Raw genomic sequence first — 13,135 nt, forward strand, 5'->3', positions numbered from 1 at the left:
TTCATGTCTATCTGCATTTTTAAAACTTGTCTTTTCATCAGCTCATTTAAGAAATTTCATTCTAACAAATCCGTGTGTATTTGATTCCATCGGATCGCTTTCTTCACTTGTTTCAAGCAAGTGACTGTCAGAATTAAGTGGCTCTTTCTTTAAGTTTTGCTCATAAAAAAGTAAACGTTTTGCACACGTGGCTAGAAAAGAAAAATAACACTAAGCATCTCAAAATGTCAAGGTATGTTTTCAGTAGGTCCCTGCTGTTCTCTTGCCATCTTCTCTTTATCTCCCTAATAAGAGCTGCTATGACTCACTCACGTCTCTGAAAGGTGAAAGGATTCAGTCGTGTTCGGCACCAGAACTCAAATTTATTTCTAACTACCTCCTTTTTGTAGAAATAAAAGCCTAAAATTTATTTAGGTACTGCATTTGACTGGGATAAAAACGAGTTCAAACGGAAATATTCATTAATTACAAAAAAAAAAAAAAATTGTCAAAGTATCTTGAGGTCTTGTTCACGAATGAGGCAAAAACGGAGCAGGATCTGCAGTGAAGCGAGCGGTTCTCGATTTGCGTTACAAGAAGATGCTGGACGCATGCAGGTGAAATGAGATTCCTTCACAAGATTTTACGTTAAGTTTTCTTCTCTGACTCTCTGTTTAACTCAGTTTGTGGCGTCTATCTGCATGAGCTCTCTTTCTTGAAAACGGGCTCAGAGCTGATCGGTTTAGCTCACATGAAGCTACGCTAAAAAATGGCTTCTGTAGAAAGAAAGATTTTCATCAGATTGAATAATAACTAGAACTTGATTGAACCCATTTTCTTTCTTGTAAACTGAGTTGAGACAATGTGCGTTGCAGCTATATAAATGAAGTGAAACTTATTCCTTAATCAGGATGTCTTTTCCAGAATTAAATTAGTTGACTCTGTGGCACTTTTTTAAAAATTTAAAACATTCTAAAATGCTTTAAATGTGTAAGCTATGAATTTAAATAGCTAATTCATAGCTTAGAATGTCTTTTGTATGAGATTACACACATGCTAAATTGTCTTTACTTTTCTTATTTATCGTTTTAACTCTTGATGGTGATGTGTCCTGGGGGTTCAAACTTTAAATTGAAAAATTAAAGGTCCTTTTATATAAAAAAAAAAATAAAATAAAGAGCCACGTTTTATCGTAGATATGTCAGAAAACGGCAGTGAAATAATTTCAAATGTACTTGTACGTGCCTGTCAATAAAAAGGTTAGCCATGTAGATGTTAAAATGCAGGACAGACCACACAAAATGTCTTAAGCTGAACCATTTGTCCACTTGTTTTGAAGGTCGTCTGTCCAGCAGGACAACAGCCCTGGACGTACAGCCAGAACTACACTGCGATGCTGGGAACGGCAGTAAAAGCTCAGGCCCAAATACAATCGAGAATCTTTTGGCAACACTTGAAAGTTCAACTTCACAGATGCTTTCCATCCAGACAGACTGAGCTTATCCCAGATTTAAAGTGCCTTCGACTGCCAGGTTGACATTACTGTCATCAATAACCCGATTCCCGACCAAAAAAAAAATAGCAACGTCAGTGCACCGCTCTACCGCCAAAGACGCACAGTTCAGATCAGTCCAAACAAGTAAAATGATCTCATTAGAGACAGACTCAAATTCAAATCCAATTACAGAAACTCAAATCCAATCAAACTGTTAATAATTCAGTGCCGTCAATTTCAATGAAATTATGACACAGTGGAATTCAAACGGGGTGAGTACACTGCTCATTGGCGATAGAAAAAGAATTAAAAAAAAGTTAAGTTGATAAGCTGATAAAGCATATGATTTGCATTCAGTTTCCACTTCGAGCCAGTCAAGTAGGTAACTCAATAAAATAGATTTCAGTGGTCACGCTTCTCAGCTCAGAACAAACTAGATGTGACAGAAGGAGCTCTGACAGATACCTGAGGGTTGTTCAGATTAGAGGAGACAATAGGGGGTCTTTGCAGGCCAGCAGTTGAAAGACATTGTCTTATTTATAACTTTGTCAGGACACATCTCTCAGTCCAGCATCAAAACCAAAAGAGGAATCGGTAACAGCCTTATTAGACGGGGTGTGCATAAGACTGACATGACGCTGTCATAAACATGACATAACACCTGTTAGGAACATGAAGAAGTCCTTATGAGTGTTCATGACTGTCATGAAGTGTGAACTGGTAAATAATTAAACTTTTAATGCAAAGTTGTACTAAAACTGACATTAAAAGTCCATTAAAAGTGTGAACTCTGCATTAAAAGAGTCATTATTTACTGAGTGACACTTCATGACAACAGTCGTAAATATTCATGTTCATAACTGGTGTTATATTATGTTTTTGACAGTATGATGTCAGTCTTATGCACACCCCTTCAAATAAAGTGTTACTGAGAAATCTTCCTCCAACCAGTTAGGTGGGACAATATGGCAGAAAAGTATCAGAAATGCTCAAAGAATTTAAGGGACTCTCAGCAAACTGCTTAGTGTTTAATTAAAAAAAATAGTATTGGTATAAATAAAAATGTGTTTTACCAGCAAAACAACAACAAAAACCCCCCACAAACCTACATTCATATCATAAAAACACAGCGACTTAATGTCATATTTTGTGCTGTAAAACTCAGTAAAGGATGTAAACAACTTTTCCACCATAAGGTCCAATATTAAAGTCGGTAATGTCAATGCAAGCATATCTCAATTGTGCAGCTAAAATATTAATTTCCCCAACAGTGTGAGGAAGTTCTTAGCCAAACCAGACTGTAGGAGTTATTTCACTCACCCTAGATCAGGGATTAAGACGAGACCTTTCAATTATTTCAGTCGCAGAGGTGATTTATTCCAAGAGGTTTGCCTGTTTAAGGTCAAGCTCACCATCATACTTTGTAAATCGGTGAACTTTGGTTTTAATTCCATTACTGCTAATGAGCATTTAGCATTAACTTGAGAATTTTGTAATTTGGATCTACGGTTAATTCAGTCTCTGAGAAATCTGTAGGACAAAATTTAACTTCTTCTTCTTTTAAAAAAAAATAAAAAAATGTCTTAACATGTACTCCCAAGAAAAGAGTGTTGTCTTTGCATGTTTCAGATGTTTATCTGGAAAGTATTCACAAAACTTTACTCTTTCAACATTTTGTTATGTTACATCTTTATTCCAAATGGTTGTAAATTAATCTCTTTGCTAAAAACTTCCACACGATTGCCCTATTATGACGACGTGGAACATTTTGAATATTTTGCTAATTTATTAAAAATGGAATAGCAAAAAAAAAAAAAGACTTTCACGCAAGTATTCACAACCAGATGATTCAGTGTTAACCTGAGTGAACTGAGTAAAATGGCACAACAATACCTCAAGTTGTATGTTGGAACTTGTTGGTTTTTCCAAGTAAATGAAAGTCATAAGTAATTTAGCATCTCAGGCAACATATCTTCTTAATATAGATGATTTACGAAGTCTGATAGGGCCTCTTAATTCTTAGTTCTAAGTTACTAAACAGGAAAATAATGTACCAAAAGTAAAAGGTCGTCATGTACGTCCAAGGTTTTCAAACCCCAGCTGGTCCCTTCTTCAAAGAGACATTGGCTATTTTTTTTGTCCACTGCAAAAATGTTCCTCTTGCTAATCATAGGAACTCCCAGTGAACATGAAATCATTTTGAACTTCAGCCTTAAGGAGGGCAAACTTAATATTCATTCCATATCAGTAAAGTTAAACCAATCATTTGCTTTAGCCGGGCAACTTTTGAAAATCTCCTTTTTCAAATTACTTACACTCTAAATCCGGCGGTATTGTATGTGTCACTCATATGCGAATACAAATGTGGGAGTCCGCACGAGGGCCTGGAAATGTGCATAAACCGTGAATTTACGTCTAAGCCCATCTTCCTCTAACACCAGTTTAGCAAGCATGTGCCTCTGGCAGCAAGGAAATGGAAAACATGCAGAGAGCCGCAATTATGAAGGGTCAAAGCATTTTTCATGGATGATTTCCTTTGGTACAGCCATGAACAGCAAGGGAGGGAGATGAGTGACTTCTCAGAAAGTAGGGGCGGCAGCTCTGAAAGAAATAGCGCTTTTCTGGTATGAAAGGAGAAAGGAAGTGGAAGTAGGAAGTAAGCGAAGGACGTGAAGGGGAGAAAGAAGAGCGCCGGCCCCTCTGCTCTCACTTGTAGCAAAGATACACATTACATTTAAGTTGTCAAATTTAGGCTGGTAACACCCGGCTGCGCGGCTGAAATACACGTGGGGGAAATTCTGTTGCTTTCACCACAAAACTGAATCTTTTACCCTTCGGCTTCTTTCGCGCCAGTGTTTAGAACTTTTTTCTTCATGTCTTTCCTTTAACATCCTGTGAAGCACCTTGAATCACTTTGTGCGTGAAAACCAAGAATCACCTAGGTTTTTCTTTAGAATAGGAACGCACGAAACAGAAAAAGGCCAGGCTATATACATTTCTAAGGAATTGCTTGTTACAAAATAAATGGAGCTAAATGAAAAGTGACAAAGACAAAGGTAGAGGAAGTCAGGACAGGATTTCATGAACTCTTCCAGCTAAGCTGTCCAGGTTGATGGTGGAAAAGTTTCAAATTTTAACTGGTTCACGCAAAAATGAAAATGCTTATATGCATGTGGTTGATAAAAGTTATTGCACAGAGATCTTTCTGATACGTTTGTCGTTCTTCTCAGCAAAACAAACAAATAAAAATGATAGAGATGCAGCCATGAATTTGGATGATGACTAGCTCACTAGCTGACTAGCAGTGAGATCATTCTTCAGTGAGGGATGAAGACTCAGTGATCTATTTTCAGCATCTCTGCGGCGTTAGAAGTTTCTAGAAAGAAATATGTTTTTTTTTTTCCTTCCTTTGGACACTATAATGAGGAGTTAAATGTTAGCAGACAACAGGAAAGAAAACATTTTACTGGAAAGTCGCTTTGTTTCATCTCTTTCATGATTCCAGTTGTATTTGTCACAGAACATGCTGGCTGAGGAAACAATGGTAACCTTTAAGATATGATATGCCAAAGTTAAAGGTCAATCATTACTTTGTAAAAAAAAAGATCGTGCTAATCATGCTCCCTTTCCAAATGATGCTAATAACTCATGAAAAGATGCAGAAAAACAGATTAAAATGGCAATTTTAACAGATTTATGTTGTTTTATAATGCTTGTGAAATCCAGTCTGACTGCAGAGTTGTGTCTCATGTACATGGTGTGACAATGACTCTGGCAAATGTATCAATAATTAATGACGATGCTGAAAGCTCCTGTATATTTACTATAGATTCCTGAACAATTCTAGGATCTAATACTTAACAGTAAATCAATGTTTTCCTCACAAATATGAAGCTTGACACTGATGCTTTTTTATATTTTTGAAAGAAAATGGAGAAAACATATTTGGTGCACATTATATTTTCTTTTTTTTGAAGGTTTCAGTACTCTAGGGTTAGGGATATAGACGGATTTAACAATACAGCAAAAATAGACAGCCGTGTAACTCTCTTTGATGTTTAGATATATTTGGTTTTACTTCATTAGGAAGCCTCCAGGCTTTCAGCAAAATAGAAAAACAGCATTTTGTTGTTAATTATTACTAACAGACATGTCAGAGTCAACTAAAGCTGTTGCCATGTGGTTGAGTCACAAAATCTCTGATCGCCGTCTTTAATTTTTGCACTTTTGATCTACCGCAGCCGATTCACCGCCGTTATCCTTCGTTGCCAAGGAGGAGCCGGAGAACACAAAACTGCCAAAACGTGTGTTACTTAGATAAATTAATTCCCGTAGACTGATTTTGTGAGAGTCTATGATGATGAATATCCTGAACTGCGCTGACTATTTTTCAGCCTTAATAACAGACAGGCAGACGGAGAAAAACCACAGACGCTGGTAGTGATAGCCTAATGGAAAGCCTCCCGACTTGACCTTCATCTCGGCATCTCCCATCATCTTAAGTACATGCTGGCAGCCAGTTTTTGTTGGCTTGTTTATTACGGTAGGTAACTTGCATCTCGTCTGCAAAAAAATGCCCTGTCAGCAGTGTGAGTTTCCCTCATCGCTTCCAGACTTGTTGATCTCTCTAAAGCCTCCAAGACTTTTACTGAGACTCCTGCTGAGTCTCCAAGAGTTTCCAAACCTGCATAGCTCTATTTCAAAGTTTTGCTCTCACCTGCTGAAATGCTGAGTGAAAATATGCCTGGTGTTTTTATTTTTTACATTTAGGCTCACCTTCTGGAGTCAGAAAAACTAAGGAAAAAAAAGTTGTCGTTTTGCTTTTCGTGTTTAGTTTCAGGTCTGATAGGAGGCGATGGCGGTGAATTGGAGGGGTCGGGGTCGTAACCGGCGCTTTATTGGCAGGGATTTTTGAAAGGACTCTTTTTGTTTTACAAATATCTGAGAGCAAAAAATGAAAATTCACAAACGGCTGAGTGACAGGTGGAAAGGTCAAGTTAAAGCACGGGTCATTTGCACCTCTGCAATCTGAGTGCAGGGAGACGGATCTCAGGGAGGCAGTGAGCCTTTATGCAGCCAGGTATTTATGAACGTGAGGGCAGAGGGGAAAGAGTTTAGTTCTTGAAAATGTGAACAAGGAAACCTGCTCCATTTTTAAATGTGTAACCAGGGAGAATGAAACATCCATATATGTAATTCCTCCCAACCAAATAGTTGATTTGTCCCCCAATCATCTTCACATGATTTGTAAACCTAATCCTAATTACTCAACGCCTTTTTAAATTGTTTACCATTTGTTACATCTCTTCTTCATAGAATATATGAACATTGACCTTTCACAATTATTATTCACATAATTATTATTCACATGCACCAGTCACACTTGTATATATGCATATGTATTTAAAGTTTTTCAGTATTTTTTTCTGTGTACTCCGACACCAAAGCAACAGTTCGCTGTCATGTCTTTGTTCATTGACGATGAAGCAAGTCTAACTCTAAATATGATTCTGGACAGCAGATATAACAGTTTCACACACACACACGCACAAAAGAAAACTTTATTTACAGTAACTGAGCTAAATATCTCAGGTTTTCCGACTGATCTTCAAAGAGATTTTTCCTAGTCCTTAAACCAGTGGTGTCCAAAGTCGGTCCTGGAGGGCCGGCATCCTGCATGTTCTAGTTCTCTCCCTGGTTTAACGCACCTGGATCAAATGATGGCTCATTAAAAGGTCAAAGAGGAACATTGACAAGCTGAAAAGGTTGTTTCTACCACCAGGGAGAGAACTAAAACGAGCAGGATGCCGGCCCTCAAGGACCGACTTTGGACACCCCTGCCTTAAACATATGACTTACAGATGCAAACTCTGCTTTGTGTCCTCAGTTGATCAAGTACAAATACTAGATATAAAAGTAAAAAAAAATCTAAGCATCACAAAAAAAATGATAGAAGAAAACATTAAAAGGCCTTAAAAACATGTAGGAACTATTGATGAAAACCTCATTAAAAATATGAGAAGAAATTGAGCCTCTTGGGAGCAAAATATTAAAAATGAAAGGTTTATAACATATAAAAATCTACATTACCAGAATATCTCTATTAAATCAGAAAATGTGAAAGCACCATGATGCTGAATTATTAGTTTCTCACCCTAACAGAATCCCAAAGCGGCTGATTTTATGCAATCATAACAAACTCCTGGAACTTTGATGTTTGTTAGTCGACATGTGTCAGACTGCTTCTGATCCTCGCATCTCTCACGAAGAAAAACTTAACGACTACTTTTTAGAGGACTGCCAGGAACTAAAACAGACAAGAAAAGGTTGAGTTTAAAATCTTTAGCCGAAACGTTGAAAGAATCGGGGAGTGAAAAAAGAAAAAAGAGAAAGGTATAGAGAAGCATAATGGAGGGCTAAAGGACAATAACAAAAGTATCTCAGCACACAACTCCCTGAATTGTGCCCACACAGTTCATGACTGTCTCTCCATGGCTAACCTTCCCTCCCTTTTTGCCTTTTTTTTTCTTTTCTTGTTGCCACATAGAATACACACAGACAGGTGGGTGGTGGCAAAGCTATCTGAGTGTATTACACAGACCATTAGCCTGGTTGAATGGACACAAGCAGGAATGGAAGCTGACAAAGGATGAAATGACTGAGGCTGAAGAGACACTGAACGAGTTTTAAAACGCAAACAAAAAGGAACCAAGAGAAAGAAAACTGCCAACAGTACTGTACTGTGTCAGCACAGCGGCTGTATGCAAACATATTTGTGGAAACATGCATCTGCAGCAGAAAAGAAAAGTACAGTTTACAAAGGCGCAAGCTTGGTGATCAGAATCCTTGGTAAAAATACCACAGTGTTACGTGATCAAAGTATTTACACAAAACACAGAGTGGCCCGAGGTTCTGGAGAGGAGGATCCGTGGGATAGAAGAACCTCGGAGTCAGGAAAAGTAGTGTGGTCTAGGTCCTGGTCGTGAAACACTGGGCCCTCAGCAGGGTCCTGGAGGGTGATGGGCGTTCGCCCAACCAGTCTACGTGTCTTTTGTGGACTTGTAGAAGGCGTTTGACCGTGTCCCTCAGGGAATGCTGTGGTGGGGTACTCTGGGAGCACAGAGTACCAGGCTCTTTGATCCGGGCTGTCGGATCCCTGTACAAATGGTGTCAGAGTCTGGTCCGCTTTGCAATAAGTCCAACTCGTTGGCGGTGATAGTTGGACTCTGCCAAGGCTGCCCTTCGTCACCGATCCTGTTCCTAATTTTATGAACAGAATTTATAAGTGAAGCCAAGGTGTTGAGGGGATCCATTTGGTGGCCTTAGGATTGCGTCTCTGCTTTTTGCATCAGGTCGTAGATCGCAACCTGACGACGGTATCGGGTCGTGATCTACAGCTTCCACCGGAGCAGTTCTCAGCCGAGCATGAAGCAGCCGGGATGAGAATCAGTGCCTCTATATTTGAGACCGTGGTCTTGAGCCGGAAAACCTTCTTTGGGTCAGGAAAGAGGTCCCGATTCAAGCGGAGGAGTATCCTGGGAAAAATGGAGTCAGAGATAGATTGGCAGGTTGGTGATGCAGATGCTCTTGATTTATTGGTCGATCTATGTTCTTACCCTCATCTATAGTCATGAGCTTTGGGTCGTCACTGAAAAAACGAGATCGCAGATATAAGCAGCCAAAATGAGTTTTCCCTGCAGGGTGTCTGGAGGGACAATGTTTCTCAGCTGGTCTGGGAACGGCTAAGGAACTGCCTGGGGAGAGGGAAGTCTAGGCCTCCCTGCTTAAGCTGCTGCCACCGCAATGCGGCAATGTGGCCCAGGTGTTAGCATAAGAGTAATTAGTCGTTCCTTTAGTTTCTTACGACTCTCCATGTTTGACAAAGCATTGGATAAATAGGCAATGCACTGCAGAAGCAGGTATTAAGACACTCCTGAATGCCACAAGTAAATCGAAGATTTCTTAAAAAATGAATGAATGGGATTACACTGAAGAACATTTCCACCATGTCATCTCAAGCATTTATTAACTCTTAGACTATAAAATGATGATTGTGTTATTTTAACAAAGGACACAAGAACTGTATTGCAGTAGATGTTGTTTGTTTTAAACAGTAGTGACTGAAATATTATTCAAAACCAATGAAAATAAGACCCAGAAAAATCTCCCAGACTGTAAGAGTCTGAGACAGAGTTGCATCAGATTGACAGGATCACAAATGCACCCCTGTCTGGCAAAGCCACCGCAGGGAGTGTGAAGTATAGGCTAATAACTTTTCTGACATGAATCGCACCTTTTTAAAAAAAAATAAAAATCCTCCACATCACTTAGCCACTGGCAGGTATCTGCTTAATCTGTTCTCGCACCCATAGACACGAACACATAGATGCAGTCTCTTAAGTGGAGCTGAATGATGAAAACAAGACTTAGAAGTAAACAGAAATCCTCTGGAGATTGAAAAAAAAAGTAGTGGCAGCTGTTGGAGTGCACTTTGAGTTCACACTGGTTCATGTTTTTGTGATGGCCGTGCATATATGCACTCATTTCAGGGAACTTATTTCTGTCGTGTGTGCAGGACGGGGCGGTTTGTACTCACAAAACTGTATGTAGTTATTCTTTGACTTGAATTTGAGTGCTTTGTGTAATTTGTATGTTCTGCATTATTGTGTCTGGGCGCCCATTGGCTCTTACGACAGGGAGTTACGTTCTGCCAACATTTTTATTTACTCATCATTCTTGCCTTACCCGCAGGTAAAAAAACAAGCAGGAGGAGAAAAAAGCCGGTCCCTGTATAGCACCCTGTAACGCCTCCAGGCTATGACATTTTAACAAACCCCAGGACTGTGTAAACAGACAACAAAACTTGAATGTAGCCAAACTTTTATGAAAACTTCCTGTAATTAATCCCCTTTCTGCTCATAGAGGTTGACACCAAAATGAAGTGAGGAAATATTAATAATTCATTTGCAAACTTTAATGTGTATTTGCATGCAAACAAATTTAAGGCATCATTCATGAGAGAAATATACGTCAGTTTGACATCATTTTAGGACACCTTAAGGTCAATAAAAGGCAGCTGGATTCTAGAAATATTTGCAAAAAACAACTGAATATGGTGCTCATTGCCTAGTGTGACGCAGCCTTTATGGTACCACAAAGGACTTCTGCTAGTCAATCTTCAAAAAACGTATATTCTCTAATACTTCTCTTGTTCCTTAAAAGACATTACATCTCATCCAAATGAGAATATATGCAAGCGATTTTGAATGTTTATTACTGGAGCTGCCTTTTTTCAGAAAATGGAAGAAAGTCTCGCTTTGTTAAAAACAAACTCATCCAAATGGCATTTTCAGCACCAAACAGATGAGGGGGCTCAACAGCCTTCGCTCCTCTACATCAGCAATTTTACATCAATTCCCAATTTGGGAACATGTGACCAAAACAACTCCCATGGCATCGCTAGGGAATGCTTGGATCATCAAACGACAACAATCCAAACGTAAAACTGAACTGTGTCCTCAATGGCCCCATTAGTGTGTGTTTTGATTACATCCTATAAGCCTGTTCCCACCCGGGTTTTAACTAAAGAAGCCTTTCGAATGTGAGGTGAAACATCTTCAAGAAACAACAGAAATCCGACTGTATTTTATTTGATGACTTGGGATGTTTCACTTGTCTGGTCGATGGTGAATTGGCGCATATTTTCAAATGGTCTCTTCTTTGTACAGAAAACAAACCCAAACATTTATTTTAAAAACAAAAAGATTAAAGGCATGACACTGTTGCTTCACTGGACAAAGACCTTTTATTGTCAAGACGAAACTGTTATTAGACAAAAATATACTGTACATGTTTAAACATTCAACTGAAATTTACTTGCAAGAGAGCTCAACAAATATTCAGGATGCAAGATATTTGCTCATTTTCCTTAACGGTTTAGTAGATAGGGAATATGGTCAGGACTTTGATTATTAGTTATTAACAGTTGTTTTAACTCGAAACATTTCTTAGTACAATTAAATGTATTTCTTTATATGCAATGGTTCTGGCTGGAATCTTTGTATTTGCGTGTTTCTGGTACGGCCGTAATTCGGACGCACAATGATGTCTGCAAACAATAAAGCCGCTTCACTTGGACTGATGGGTGTTAATTTTAAGGCTGTATAAATAAATTGATTCGGCGATATATATTGATATTTTCTACCCTTAGAAAGTATTGATTTTTCATCCACGAGTATCAATCCGTTAAACAATAGGGTTCCATAGCCTTATAGCTCTTCTAAAGTCTAGCTTGTAACGGCGTAGCAGCAAGACTCCGCCTCCCTCAGTCTCACTTTTAACTCGAGCTTAAAGTGCACATTATAAACTACACACCAGTTTTTAAATTGTGTTAAAAGGCCAAGCACAACCGGAGTTATGCTAAAATTAGTAAACCATATTTTTCCGAATGTCAGAGAAATGTCAAAAGCCCTGCCATTCCCCGGCTTTTCCGATTATGTGAGAGGGAATGAGCTTCCAAACGTACAAAACGAAACGAAACATTAGATTCCTGTGTTTTTGGAAATGTAAAATCTTCAATAAATAACGATGGGCTGTATTTTGTTGCTGAGGAACGAAGTAAAGTTGCGCAAGTAACCGTGAAAGAGAAGCGGAACGGAGAAGCGGAAAGGAGTAGCGGCGCGAACGGAGCAGCTGCAAAAGCAGTGAAATCGCGAAATTAATGCAAATTTTGACTGGTAGCATTCACTTCGTAATTAGTTTTTAGCTTAGCGGTTTCTGTTCTGTATATAAAGGATTACCTGAAGAATGAACATGGGTTGATAACATCCGAAGCGGGCGCGCAGCGGCGCTGTGTTTTGAGCAGGAAGACAAAGAGGAAAAACCCCCAGCCGGAATCCGCGGCGCAGTGAGGATTTCCATGATAACAATGGCTGATCGATCATTCTTATTAGCAACAAAGTATCAGAGACTGAGAGTACTATGAGATGCTGGCAGTCTGAGAGGCAGCTACTCAGAGATCCAAGCAGGGGAACAGCGGCGCTGCGTAGCTGCAGGGAGTCGATCACTACGGGGTGAGGCGGAGCCACGACTTTAGCAGTTAGAAGAAAGCAGCTTACAGCCACGGCTAACTCCGGGAGCCAAGGTAGAAAAGCCTTTTTCCCCATAGTCCAAAAAACTGCATTTGTGGCTGCCTTTTTTCTCCAAAATGCAGCCACAGTGTCCAAAAGAAAAAACCATAAGTGCAATCATTTGCATATTGAGACTCTACAGAGGCTGATAATCTCCCCACTCTACTCCTGGATTACCGTTTAAACTTTTGAATTTTATGTCAAATCCACATGAATTAAATGACAGAAACTAATTCTCTCACTGCGTTTTTGACTCATTTTGTCCAGCTGCAGACTGTTAGACTGTCCAATCAGAGTCAGGTATTGTGTAGTTGGTGCTTTTAATCAGTTTTCAGTCTAAATTCAAGTCTATGGAACACAAAATGTCACTAAAATCACTCTGTCCTTCTAAAATCTTTCAGAAAATCGTAAAAATGCACTGAATCGTAGCGAATTGTATCGCTCAACAAATATCGTGATACATATCGTATCGTGACCAGAATATCGTATATAATATCGTATCGTGAAATTATTGTATCGCTACACCCCTAGT

At 39.2% G+C, this 13,135-nt stretch overlaps 1 protein-coding gene and 1 long non-coding RNA gene across 2 annotated transcripts in view; one reads left to right on the top strand and one right to left on the bottom strand.

Annotated features, from left to right (window-relative positions):
• LOC106936238 (zeta-sarcoglycan-like) overlaps positions 1–13,135 on the bottom strand; it is an 87,295-nt gene that overhangs the window by 6,899 nt on the left and 67,261 nt on the right. The window lies entirely within an intron of this gene.
• Positions 404–8,598, top strand: LOC106936239 (uncharacterized). Its single transcript, XR_001422084.1, has 3 exons — positions 404–414; positions 1,701–1,704; positions 8,480–8,598. It is a non-coding gene; the product is annotated as an uncharacterized LOC106936239 (long non-coding RNA).

This window comes from Poecilia latipinna, unplaced genomic scaffold (assembly GCF_001443285.1).
Source record: "Poecilia latipinna isolate Pla-1442-1.1 unplaced genomic scaffold, P_latipinna-1.0 Scaffold2103, whole genome shotgun sequence".
Lineage (NCBI taxonomy): Eukaryota > Metazoa > Chordata > Actinopteri > Cyprinodontiformes > Poeciliidae > Poecilia > Poecilia latipinna.